This window comes from Phyllobates terribilis, unplaced genomic scaffold (genome assembly GCF_046119375.1).
Source record: "Phyllobates terribilis strain yellow unplaced genomic scaffold, ASM4611937v1 Scaffold_10__3_contigs__length_209671492, whole genome shotgun sequence".
Lineage (NCBI taxonomy): Eukaryota > Metazoa > Chordata > Amphibia > Anura > Dendrobatidae > Phyllobates > Phyllobates terribilis.
This window is the reverse complement of record NW_027362770.1, coordinates 145,484,121-145,494,527: the sequence shown is the minus strand read 5'-3', so window position 1 is coordinate 145,494,527 and position 10,407 is coordinate 145,484,121. Positions and strand designations below refer to the sequence as shown.

Sequence of the window (10,407 nt, the reverse complement as noted above, 5' to 3'; positions counted from 1 at the left end):
AGAAACCCGTCACTCCTTCTGTCTCTAACCAGGTACACCCTCCTGAGCCTATGCAGGTCGACCAGACCAAGATGGTCAAGACCCGTCAGGACTTACGCCGTGCCGAGGGGACCTGCTTCTACTGTGGCAGTAAGGAGCACCGGATCCGTGCCTGCCCGGAGAGGTCGGGAAACGCCTGTGTCTAGGTTCGCTCAGAGAGGTCCACCTAGACAAGAATAAATCCTCTCCATCCCTGCTGTTGTCAGTTTCAATCGTCTACGGGGAGAACCGTTATTTCGAACTAGCCCAACTGGACTCTGGAGCAGCCGGGAATCTTATTTCACAGTCCCTGGTAGAGAAATACCGCATCCCCACCAAACCTCTGGCTGTACCCTTGTCTGTGGCTGCCGTGGATGGGGGGCTCTTACCACGCCCCATCCAACTCATCACCGAATCCATTACTCTGCAGGTGGGAATGCTGCATTCTGAAAGTATCTCCTTTCATGTTCTGCCTGGACTCTCTCACGCCCTCTTGCTAGGTCTGCCTTGGCTCCAGAAACATGCACCCGTGCTTGACTGGCAAACCGGAGAAGTCCTTCGCTGGGGACAAGACTGTCATAAGACCTGCCTGGTTCCCGTCCATCCCGTCCGTCCCTCTCCTACCCCAGCTAATCTACCTGGACTTCCGATTCCTTATTGGTCTTATGCTGATGTCTTTAATAAAAAGGAGGCAGAGACATTACCCCCTCATAGACCATACGACTGTCCCATCGACCTGTTACCCGGTACTACTCCTCCCCGTGGGCGTATTTATCCTTTATCCGCTGCTGAGACCCGGTCGATGTCCGAATATATTGAGGAGAATCTGGCCAGGGGATTCATCCGGAAATCTACCTCCCCGGCGGGAGCAGGCTTCTTTTTCGTCAAAAAGAAGGACGGCTCTCTCCGTCCCTGTATAGACTATAGAGGCCTAAACCAGATCACGGTGAAGAATAAGTACCCCCTTCTGCTCATTCCAGAATTATTTGATCGTCTGAGGGGGGCTAGAATCTTCACCAAACTAGACCTCCGTGGGGCGTACAACCTGGTTCGTATCCGTCAGGGGGATGAATGGAAGACGGCATTCAACACCCGGGACGGCCACTATGAATACCTGGTAATGCCCTTTGGTCTCTGTAACGCTCCTGCCGTCTTTCAAGAGTTGGTCAATGACAATCTTCCGGGACCTTCTCTACTCCTGCGTAGTGGTGTACCTGGACGACATCTTGGTCTTCTCTCCGGATCTCCAGACTCACCGGAGGGACGTTCGTCAGGTCCTGCTCAGGTTCAGGCAGAATCACCTCTTCGCTAAATACGAGAAGTGCCTCTTTGAGCAGACCTCGCTTCCGTTTTTGGGCTACATTATTTCTCAGACCGGCCTACGAATGGATCCAGAGAAACTGTCTGCCATCGAGAAATGGACCCGACCGGAGGGGTTGAAAGCCATTCAGCGGTTCCTGGGCTTCGCCAACTACTACCGCCTCTTCATACCACACTTCTCTTCCCGGACTGCCCCAATTTCCGCGCTCACCCGTAAGGGTACTAATCCCAAACAGTGGCCGCCCGAAGCAGAAGAAGCCTTTCTTTCCTTAAAACAGGCCTTCTCTTCCGCCCCGGTGCTGCATCGCCCGGACGGCAACAAGCAGTTCTTCCTGGAAGTGGACGCCTCCTCCTCTGGAGCTGGAGCGGTACTTACTCAAAAATCTTCTTCCGGGAGGATGGTAACTTGCGGCTTCTTCTCTAAACTCTTCTCCTCCTCAGAGCGCAATTATTCCATAGGAGATCGAGAGTTATTGGCCATCAAACTGGCATTGGAGGAGTGGCGTTACCTGCTTGAGGGGGCTCTTCACCCGGTAATAATTTACACTGACCACAAGAACTTGGCTTACCTCCAGCATGCCCAGAGACTTAACCCGCGCCAAGCCCGGTGGTCCTTGTTTTTTGCTCGTTTTGATTTTGTCCTTCATTTTCGCCCGGCTGACAAAAACGTCAAGGCGGACGCCTTGTCTCGATCCTTTCTGGTATCTGATCTCGAGGAAGATCCGAAACACATCATCGATCCCGCCAGAGTAATGCAGGTGGCTCCCGTGAGTCTAAATCGTCTCCCTCCCGGAAAGACGTTCGTATCAGTACCTGATCGGGACAAGATCCTTCACTGGGGTCACTCGTCTAAACTGGCTGGCCACGCTGGTCAGAAGAAGACCCTCCAGCTTATTTCCCGTCACTACTGGTGGCCTACCCTGCACAAGGATGTAATAGACTTTGTTTCTGCCTGTGTGTCCTGCGCCCGCAACAAGGTTCCGAGACATCTGCCAGCCGGTCGCCTCCTTCCGCTCCCAGTACCTGCTGCCCCCTGGCAGCATATTGCAATGGACTTCATAACTGACCTCCCACTCTCTGCCGGTTGTACGGTCATTTGGGTGGTCGCTGACCGCTTCTCCAAGATGGCTCATTTCGTTCCCCTACCAGGCCTCCCGTCTGCACCCGAGCTAGCTAGAGACTTTATTCGTCACATCTTCCGTCTTCATGGCCTGCCCCTCCACATCGTGTCGGATCGTGGGGTACAGTTCACCTCACGCTTCTGGAGAGCCACTTGTAAACTACTAGACGTCACCCTGGACTTCTCTTCCGCTTACCACCCACAGTCCAATGGTCAAGTGGAGCGGATCAATCAGAACCTGACCAGTTACCTCCGGCACTTCGTTAATGCCCACCATTCTGACTGGGTGGATCTCCTACCATGGGCCGAGTTCTCTTACAATAATCACGAGAGCGAATCCTCCTCCAAATCCCCGTTTTTTGTAGTCTTTGGTCAGCATCCTCGGATTCCTTTTCCTGTCTCCACCTCGGTGGACAACCTGGCTGCGGAATCTCTCGTTAGCAAATTTTCCTCCATTTGGGAGAGTACCCGATCCGCACTCCTTCAGTCGTCCGAACGGATGAAAAGACACGCTGACAAAAAACGCCTGGATCCTCCTCAATTTCGTCCAGGAGATAAGGTCTGGCTCTCATCTAAATATGTTCGACTCAAGATACCTTCTTACAAGTTAGGGCCTCGGTTCATCGGACCTCTGGAGGTCACCAGTCAGATCAACCCGGTGGCCTATAAATTGAAACTCCCGGCCAACTTACGGATCCCTAACTCCTTCCATGTATCTCTCCTCAAACCTGTGGTACTTAACTCTTTTTCCAAGTCTACAGGTACGCCTCCTGCTCCGGTTTCCGCTGAGGACGAGTTTGAGGTAGAGAACATTCTTGCCACCAAAAGGGTAAAAGGAAAAACCTTTTTTCTGGTAGATTGGAAGGGGTTTGGTCCTGAGGAGAGAACGTGGGAGCCCCGGGAGAACATCCATGCCCCTCTCATCCTAGCTAAATTTCTGTCTGGCCTAAAAAGGGGGGGGCCTAAAGGGGGGGGTACTGTAGTGCCGGCGTCCCTGCCCTCTGCTAGGCAGGGACGCTGCTCCCCTCACCGCTCTGCCCCGTGCCCGGCGTCCCTCTCCCGCTCTGCTGTCAGGGCGCGCTCCTTCCCGGCGTCCTCCTCCCGCTCTGCTCTCAGCGCGCGCTCCTTCCCGGCCCCTGTGCTTAGGGCGCGCGCGCGCGCGCTCCCCTCCTCTTAAAGGGGCCGCGCGCGTCGTCCTAAGGAGTCCCCGGCCAATGGCCGGAGGACTTCATCATATATAAGGCACCTCCTCCAAAATGGAGGTGCCCGAGCAATGTTGTTTGCACCTGTGTCTCACCTGTGCTTCAGCCCTCAGGTCCCGTTGCCAGTTACCTGCCAGTTACCTGTCAGATTCCTGCCTGATTACTTGCTACCTGTCTGCTAGTCTGAGGTCCGACGGTCTGCCTTACTACTCCTGTCAGTCTGTCTAAGGACCAGCCTGCCCGCTCACCTGGGAGCGCTTCTCCGCTACCTGCCTGCTTGCCTGCCCGGAGGCTTCGCTGTCACGTGCTGTGACCACCAGCTATTCCAGAGACTCTTGCCCGCTCACCTGGGAGCGCACATCAGCTACCTGCCTGCCTGCCTGAGGTCCGACGGTCTGCCTACCAACTCCTGTCAGTCTGTCTATGGACCAGCTTGCCCGCTCACCTGGGAGCGCACATCTGCTATCTGCCTGCTAGCCTACCTGGAGGCTCCGCCGTCACGTGCTGTGACCACCTGCCTGTCCAGTGACCCCTGCCCGCTCACCTGGGAGCGCTCATCTGCTACCTGTCTGTTTGCCTACCCGGAGGCTCTGCCGTCACGTGCTGTGACCACCCGCCTGTCCAGAGACTTCTGCCCGCTCACCTGGGAGCGCTCATCTGTCGCCTGTCCGCTGGTCTTCCTGGAGGCTCCGCCGTCACATGCTGTGACCACCCGTTCATCCAGAGACTCTCGCCTGCTCACCTGGGAGCTCTCGTCTATCTTCAGCCGCCACAGGTCGTACCAACCCTATACCTAGAGACTGCCCCGGTCACTTGCCGTGACCTCCAGCCCGTTCACTCAGAGACTGTCCCGTTCACTCAGAGACTGTCCCGCTCACTCAGAGACTGTCCAGGTCACCTCCTGTGACTGCCTGCCTGGTCGCCACCCGCTCCCTTACAAGGACCGCCCCCTTGTATTGTAGCCCAGAGGTTCCGCCTCCCAGACCCGTTACAGTGACGCCAGAGATGATGCGCCCCCAGGGCAGTGGGGAACTCGGCGTCCGGGCCTATGGATGCTGGGGGAAATATGTCACAGTGGCTTTCCCGGTCCGTGGCCCAGGGCGGTCAACAAAAAGGGGATAGTTTATATGGGATTTGTAGTTCGATCGTGACGCCACCTGTGGTTTCTGGTAATTTGTACCAGCGCTGCTGCAGACCTCTGAGGCAGTTGATAGGCAGCTAGGATGGAACAGCTCCCCATAGGCGGAGCGGGCCTCAGGGCAGTGTAGAGTTTGATGGTGGGTGGTGATGTTGGGGCTTGTAGTGCAGGCGGGATGGCGCAGCAGGACTAACCGACAGAGACAGGGGATTCGCTTCAATACCTTTACTGGTGCGGATGTCAGGTACGGTCCAGGGTACTCGGTAGGAAGGGTGCACTTCAGGACTTCTCCTCAGTGAGCGGGTATAAGGCCTCCTAGTCCGTGTCTCCCTCTCTCTAAGCTCCTGGCCAGCCTGCAACTGGGCCTAGCTTATGTGTCGTGCAGTTCCTTCACCTGTCGCTTGGTAGTAGGACCTTCCGCTGGCAACCACTATCCCTGGGCGTCGGGGCCTTCGTAGTTCCTGGTCCTGTAATGGGTCTAGCTACAGGTCGGGCAGGGACTTGAAGTCCTCCTGGTATGCCGGTGATCCCTACTGGGTATAAAGGGACCCTGTAGGCGCGGACCCGGAGTCCGGTTTGTGTACTCGGGGGTGAGCCTATGATGCTCCTCTGCCCCCTTAACTCCTCTTTCCTTCCTCCTCTTGCCTCCGGCCACACTTGGGGCCCTCAATACAGCAGCAGACGTGCTGCGTCTTCACCGGTCTCAGCGCCAGCACGCTCTCTGAACAACTAACTGAACTTCTCATTGACTGCCTGGCTCCACCCTCCATATATATATCCCTAACGGGCTCCCTCTGGGGGTATGAGGTGGAAGGGTGAAGTTGTTTGTATGTAATGAGGGCCTCTTGTGGAGAAGTCCGTCCATGCACCCTTTTGGGTCCTGTGGTACCTGTGAACAGCAGGGTGCCACACACCTAGAAAGTGAAGATACCTCCTCTGGGTCCATCTTCAGACTGGTCTCCAAGACGTCATATCCTAGAGGCAAGGAGGTTCCTGGGGATAGATCACTGGTACAATCGTCGGGACTATGTGGGGACATTGCCTCCACTTCCCTTCCTTCAGAGACGCCAGCACACGGCGACTAGAAGACCTGGCGGAGAAGATGGTAGCATTGATGGCTGAACTGGACGTTTAGGGACCAGACACCTCTTGAGACTCCACTGTCCCCAACGAAGCCCTTCACGGAATCTCTAGACTAGAACTGGCACTTGAATTCTCAGCTCTGGACTACCTAAGGGAAAACCAGACAGCACATGGAAGGCGATCTTCTCCGTATACAATGCTCCTATCTAGTTGTTCAGAAATGACTTGACTGTTTTTGGGTAGTTATTGTTCTTCACCTGACAACACCCTCCCCTCTCTCCCATAGGGGGTTGAGCCATGCTAAGGCATCTCCTGCTAGGTAGAACATTAGGAATCCCACCTTAGCCCGATCGGAGTGAAAGTGATGACCCCAAAATTCATAATGCTGTAAGCACTGCTCTAGGAACCCACGGCACTGCTTCAGATCCCCATGGTACCGTGGCGGATCAGACAGGACGGGTTCCTCTGCAGGAGCGTAAGTTGCAGGTAGAGTAGGCACGGCCTCAGGAACTGCAACTTGGGCTGGTGCAGCAAATGTCAGGGCTTCTAATCGGGCGTCCAAAATTTTTTCCTGTTGATCACGCTGGCAGAACAGCTGATGGTATAGCTCCGAGTGCGCAAGGCCATGGGGATCAGTGGGGTCAATGGCCGAAGCAAACTGTCATTCCCACAGGTGGTGTAAGTGGTTCATGGACCCTCTGTGCCACAGGCCGGGCTTGCCTAGGGGGGGCGTAGCTAAGCGGCTACCTGGTGTTCACTGGAGCTCCTGATGGTGGAGTCAGGCTTGAGCTGAAGGTAGCCACCAGGTACCACTGCTAGGCAGTCCCCGGTCCTGCAGCTGCTGACGCCGCTGACGCAGATATAGATTCGGGCTCCGTTCAGACTACTGGGTTCAGGATCCACTGCTGAACGGTTACTGACACGGAGTCTCAGATAGAGCTGATTCAGAGACTGGTTGTAGCAGTCCAGATATACGGAGTACAATTTCAGACACCTGCCACACAAGGACCGGAGGTGAGGTTCAGGTACTGGTCACACACGGACCAGGGAATGAGGTTCAGGCAATGGCCACATAAGGACCGGGAGACAAGGTTGAGGCACTGGTCACACATGGACCAGGGGATGAGGTTCAGGCACTGGCCGCACAAGGACAGGGAGACTAGGTTCAGTCACTGGTCACACACGGACCAGGGGATGAGGTTAAGGAACTGGCCACACAATGACCAGGGGACGAGGTTAAGGAACTGGCCACACAATGACCAGGGGACGAGGTTCAGACATCGGCCGCACAAGGACCGGGAGACGAGTTTCAGGCACTGGCCACACATGGACTAGGAGACGAGGTTCAGACACTGGCCACACACGGACCAGGGGACGAGGTTCAGACACTGGCCACACACGGACCAGGGGACGAGGTTCAGGCACTGGCTGCACAGGGACCAGGAGGTGAGGTTCAGACAGTGACTGCAAACGGACCAGGGGACGAAGTTCAGACACCGGCCGCACAAGGACTGGGAGACGAGGTCCAGGCACTGGCCACACACGGACCAGAGGACGAGGTTCAGGCAATGGCCACATAAGGACTGGGAGACGAGGTTCAGGCACTGGCCACACACGGACCAGGTGACGAGGTTCAGACACTGGCCACACACGGACCAGGGGATGAGGTTCAGGCACTAGCCGAACAAGGTCCAGGGGATGAGGTTCAGGCATTGGCATACAGGAACCAGGAGGTGAGGTTCAGACACTGGCTTCACAAGGACCTAGGGGATGAGGTTCATGCCCTGGCTGCACAAGGACCAGGGGACGAGGTTCAGGCTCTGGTTGCACAAGGACCAGGGGATGAGGTTCAGGCCCTGGCTGCACAAGGACCAGGGGATGAGGTTCAGGCACTGGCTGCACAAGGACCAGGGACTTCAGGTTGAGGACACTGGCCACACAAGAACCAGGGGACCTTTCAACACACTAATGATACAATGTTGCTTCAGCACCTCCCTCGGGGAGGGTGCCTTTTATACAAAATGCCTCCCAGCTATTTACTGGGGGCATCTTAGCTGGTGCGCAAGCTGGCCCTTTAAGAACAGTGCGCGCCACTGGGACACAGAACCAGGAAGCAGAGCGAACGCTGGGGGACACACCTCGCGGCCGTGGCGGTGAGTATGTTGGCGTCCCCGCATGGAGGGGGAAGAGGAACCCTGCAGGGCCCCCCGGCATTAACATTACCAAATTTACTTTTTATTTCTTATTTTTTTTATTTAGTGGTGAAAAAAAATACAGAAATTGAATTAAAAAAAAAATACATATGTTTTAGGTCGCCGTTTTCCGAGACTCGTAAGGTCTTTATTTTTTCACTGATTGAGCTGTGTAAGGACTTGTTTTTTTGCATGGTGAGCTGATGGTTTTATTGATACCAGTTTGGGGTGCTTATCATCTCTTGATTCCTTTTTATCGCATTTTTTGTTTTAGGGAGGTGTAATGAGTAAAAAAAAAACACAATTTTGGCGTTTTGATTTTTTCTCATTTAACGGGAACGTCACCAGGCTTTCCCCCTCATATAAACTTAAAGCACCATCATTAAGCCCTCTTGTCTTACCTGTCACTCCAGCAATCTGTGTATAAACCCCCGATCCCTCATGAAAATACCTTATATAATTCTCCAGCGCCATATGCTAATCACAGCGCTGGGTGACGCAAAGTCTGTGCTCGGCGCAGCCTCTCTTCTCGCCCCTCCTGTGTTGATAGACATGGATGATGTCTGCGTACGTCATCCACCTGGCATTGGAAATCTCAAGTCTGTGCAGTTAAAGCACAGACTTGCACCGGCGCGTTTCGCTCACATGTGTCTGTTTCACTTTCAGGTCATCGGCTCCCTCAGGAGTGCAGAGCGAAACGCGCTAGTGCAGGTCACTGAACAGATTCGGCGTGCCCGTGAAGTGATCGCAGCTTAAAGTCCCCTAAGGGGACTATTAAATAAAGTGAAATAAAAATGCTTTATTTAAAAAAAAAAAAATACAACAGTTCAAATCCTCCCCCATTTTGTCCCATTAAAAAGAAAACAATTAAAATAAAAAATACACATATTTGGTATCGCTGCGTTCGTAAAGGTCTAATCTATCAAAATATAAATTAATCCGATTGGTAAACGGCGTAGCGAGAAAAAAAATCGTAACGCCAGAATTACGTTTTTTTGGTCACCGCAATAAAATGTAATAACAGGCGATCAAAACATTGTATCTACCCCAAAATGGTATCAATAAAAACGACAGCTCGGCGCGCAAAAAATAAGACCTCACCTGGCCCCAGATCCCGCAAAATGGAGACGCTACGGATCTTTTTTTTTTTTTTTTACAAATTTCCGATATTTTTTTCACCAAGAACCTATACATGTTTGGTGAAGAATCATATTGTCAGGTCAGTTTTAGCATTTAGTGAACACAATAAATAAAAAACCCAAAAAACAATTGTGGAATTAGTCTTTTTTTGCAGTTTTAACATAGTTGGACTTTTTTTTTCCCATTTTCCAGTACACGCTATGGTAAAATCAATGGTGTCGTTCAAAAGTACAACTCGTCCCGCAAAAAACAAGCCTTCATACGGCCATATTTAGGGAAAAATAAAAAAGTTATGAGTCTGGGAAGAAGGGGAGCAAGAAACATAATTGAAAAAATGGAACAGCACTGTCATGAAGGGGTTAAAGGGGTTGTCCACCTTTTAGGGTCATTTTTTTTTCTTACTTAAATGCATATATTTGGGGCTAAAAATAATTCTTGCATTAAAAATGTTGCCCCGTTTGCCTTCTGCAGCTACTGTGTTGCAGTGTTGGTTGATGGCTGCAGAATGAGGTAACTGGGAATCTGTCAGTGAGCTCGTTCTGACGGTCCAATAGGAAATTGTGTAGTGCTGTCTTTGGCTGAGCTCCTCATCTGATTTATGACCTCATCAAAGTAAAACATGAAGGGAAATAAAGAGTCTGTGAAAGACAAACGGTGCAGAATGCAAGTCGGAAAGTTATTTGTGCCGTGCTCCCGTGCGTTACGTTCTGCGCAAGCGCGCTCTCCGGCACACGCCTTTCGACCAAGGTGCCAGTATGTGGGCGGGGTTGGCCGTGGTGGCTGAGCGCGCATGCGCAGTGCGGCCGCTGTTTGTTATTGTGGGCGGGTTGCGGGCTGTGTGTGGATGAGAGCGGCCCGGAGCGTTGTGGTGGCCGGAAATCCGTGACCTAGAAGAGCTCGGAGAAGGGGCCCGGACTGACCAGAGGCCGCCGCTGTGCGGGCAGGCGGCGGGGGGAAGCTGACAGCAGCAGGCGGCGCTGCGCCCTGTGACGTGAGCGGAGAGTGGGCCGCAGGCCTCAGCTATGGATCCCGGGAGACACTGAGGAGACGCAGACAGGTAGATGCTGCTGTCCGGGGAGGCGGGAGGGACGGCTGCTGCCTGTGCTGCAGAGCTGGGGGCAGGGGCTGTGCCAACCTGTGCCCGTCCTGGTGCCACCTTGTGCGGGTGATGTGTTCACTGTAAGTCCTGGCTGA

General features: G+C 53.6%; 1 protein-coding gene across 1 annotated transcript in view; it reads left to right on the top strand.

The window, feature by feature from the left end:
• Positions 1-9,968: 9,968 nt before the first annotated feature.
• RNF145 (ring finger protein 145) overlaps positions 9,969-10,407 on the top strand; it is a 30,262-nt gene continuing 29,823 nt past the window's right edge. Inside the window, exon 1 of the mRNA XM_073649882.1 lies at positions 9,969-10,270. The gene's annotated coding sequence lies outside the window, so the exon portion shown is untranslated. The remainder of the gene's footprint in view (positions 10,271-10,407) is intronic.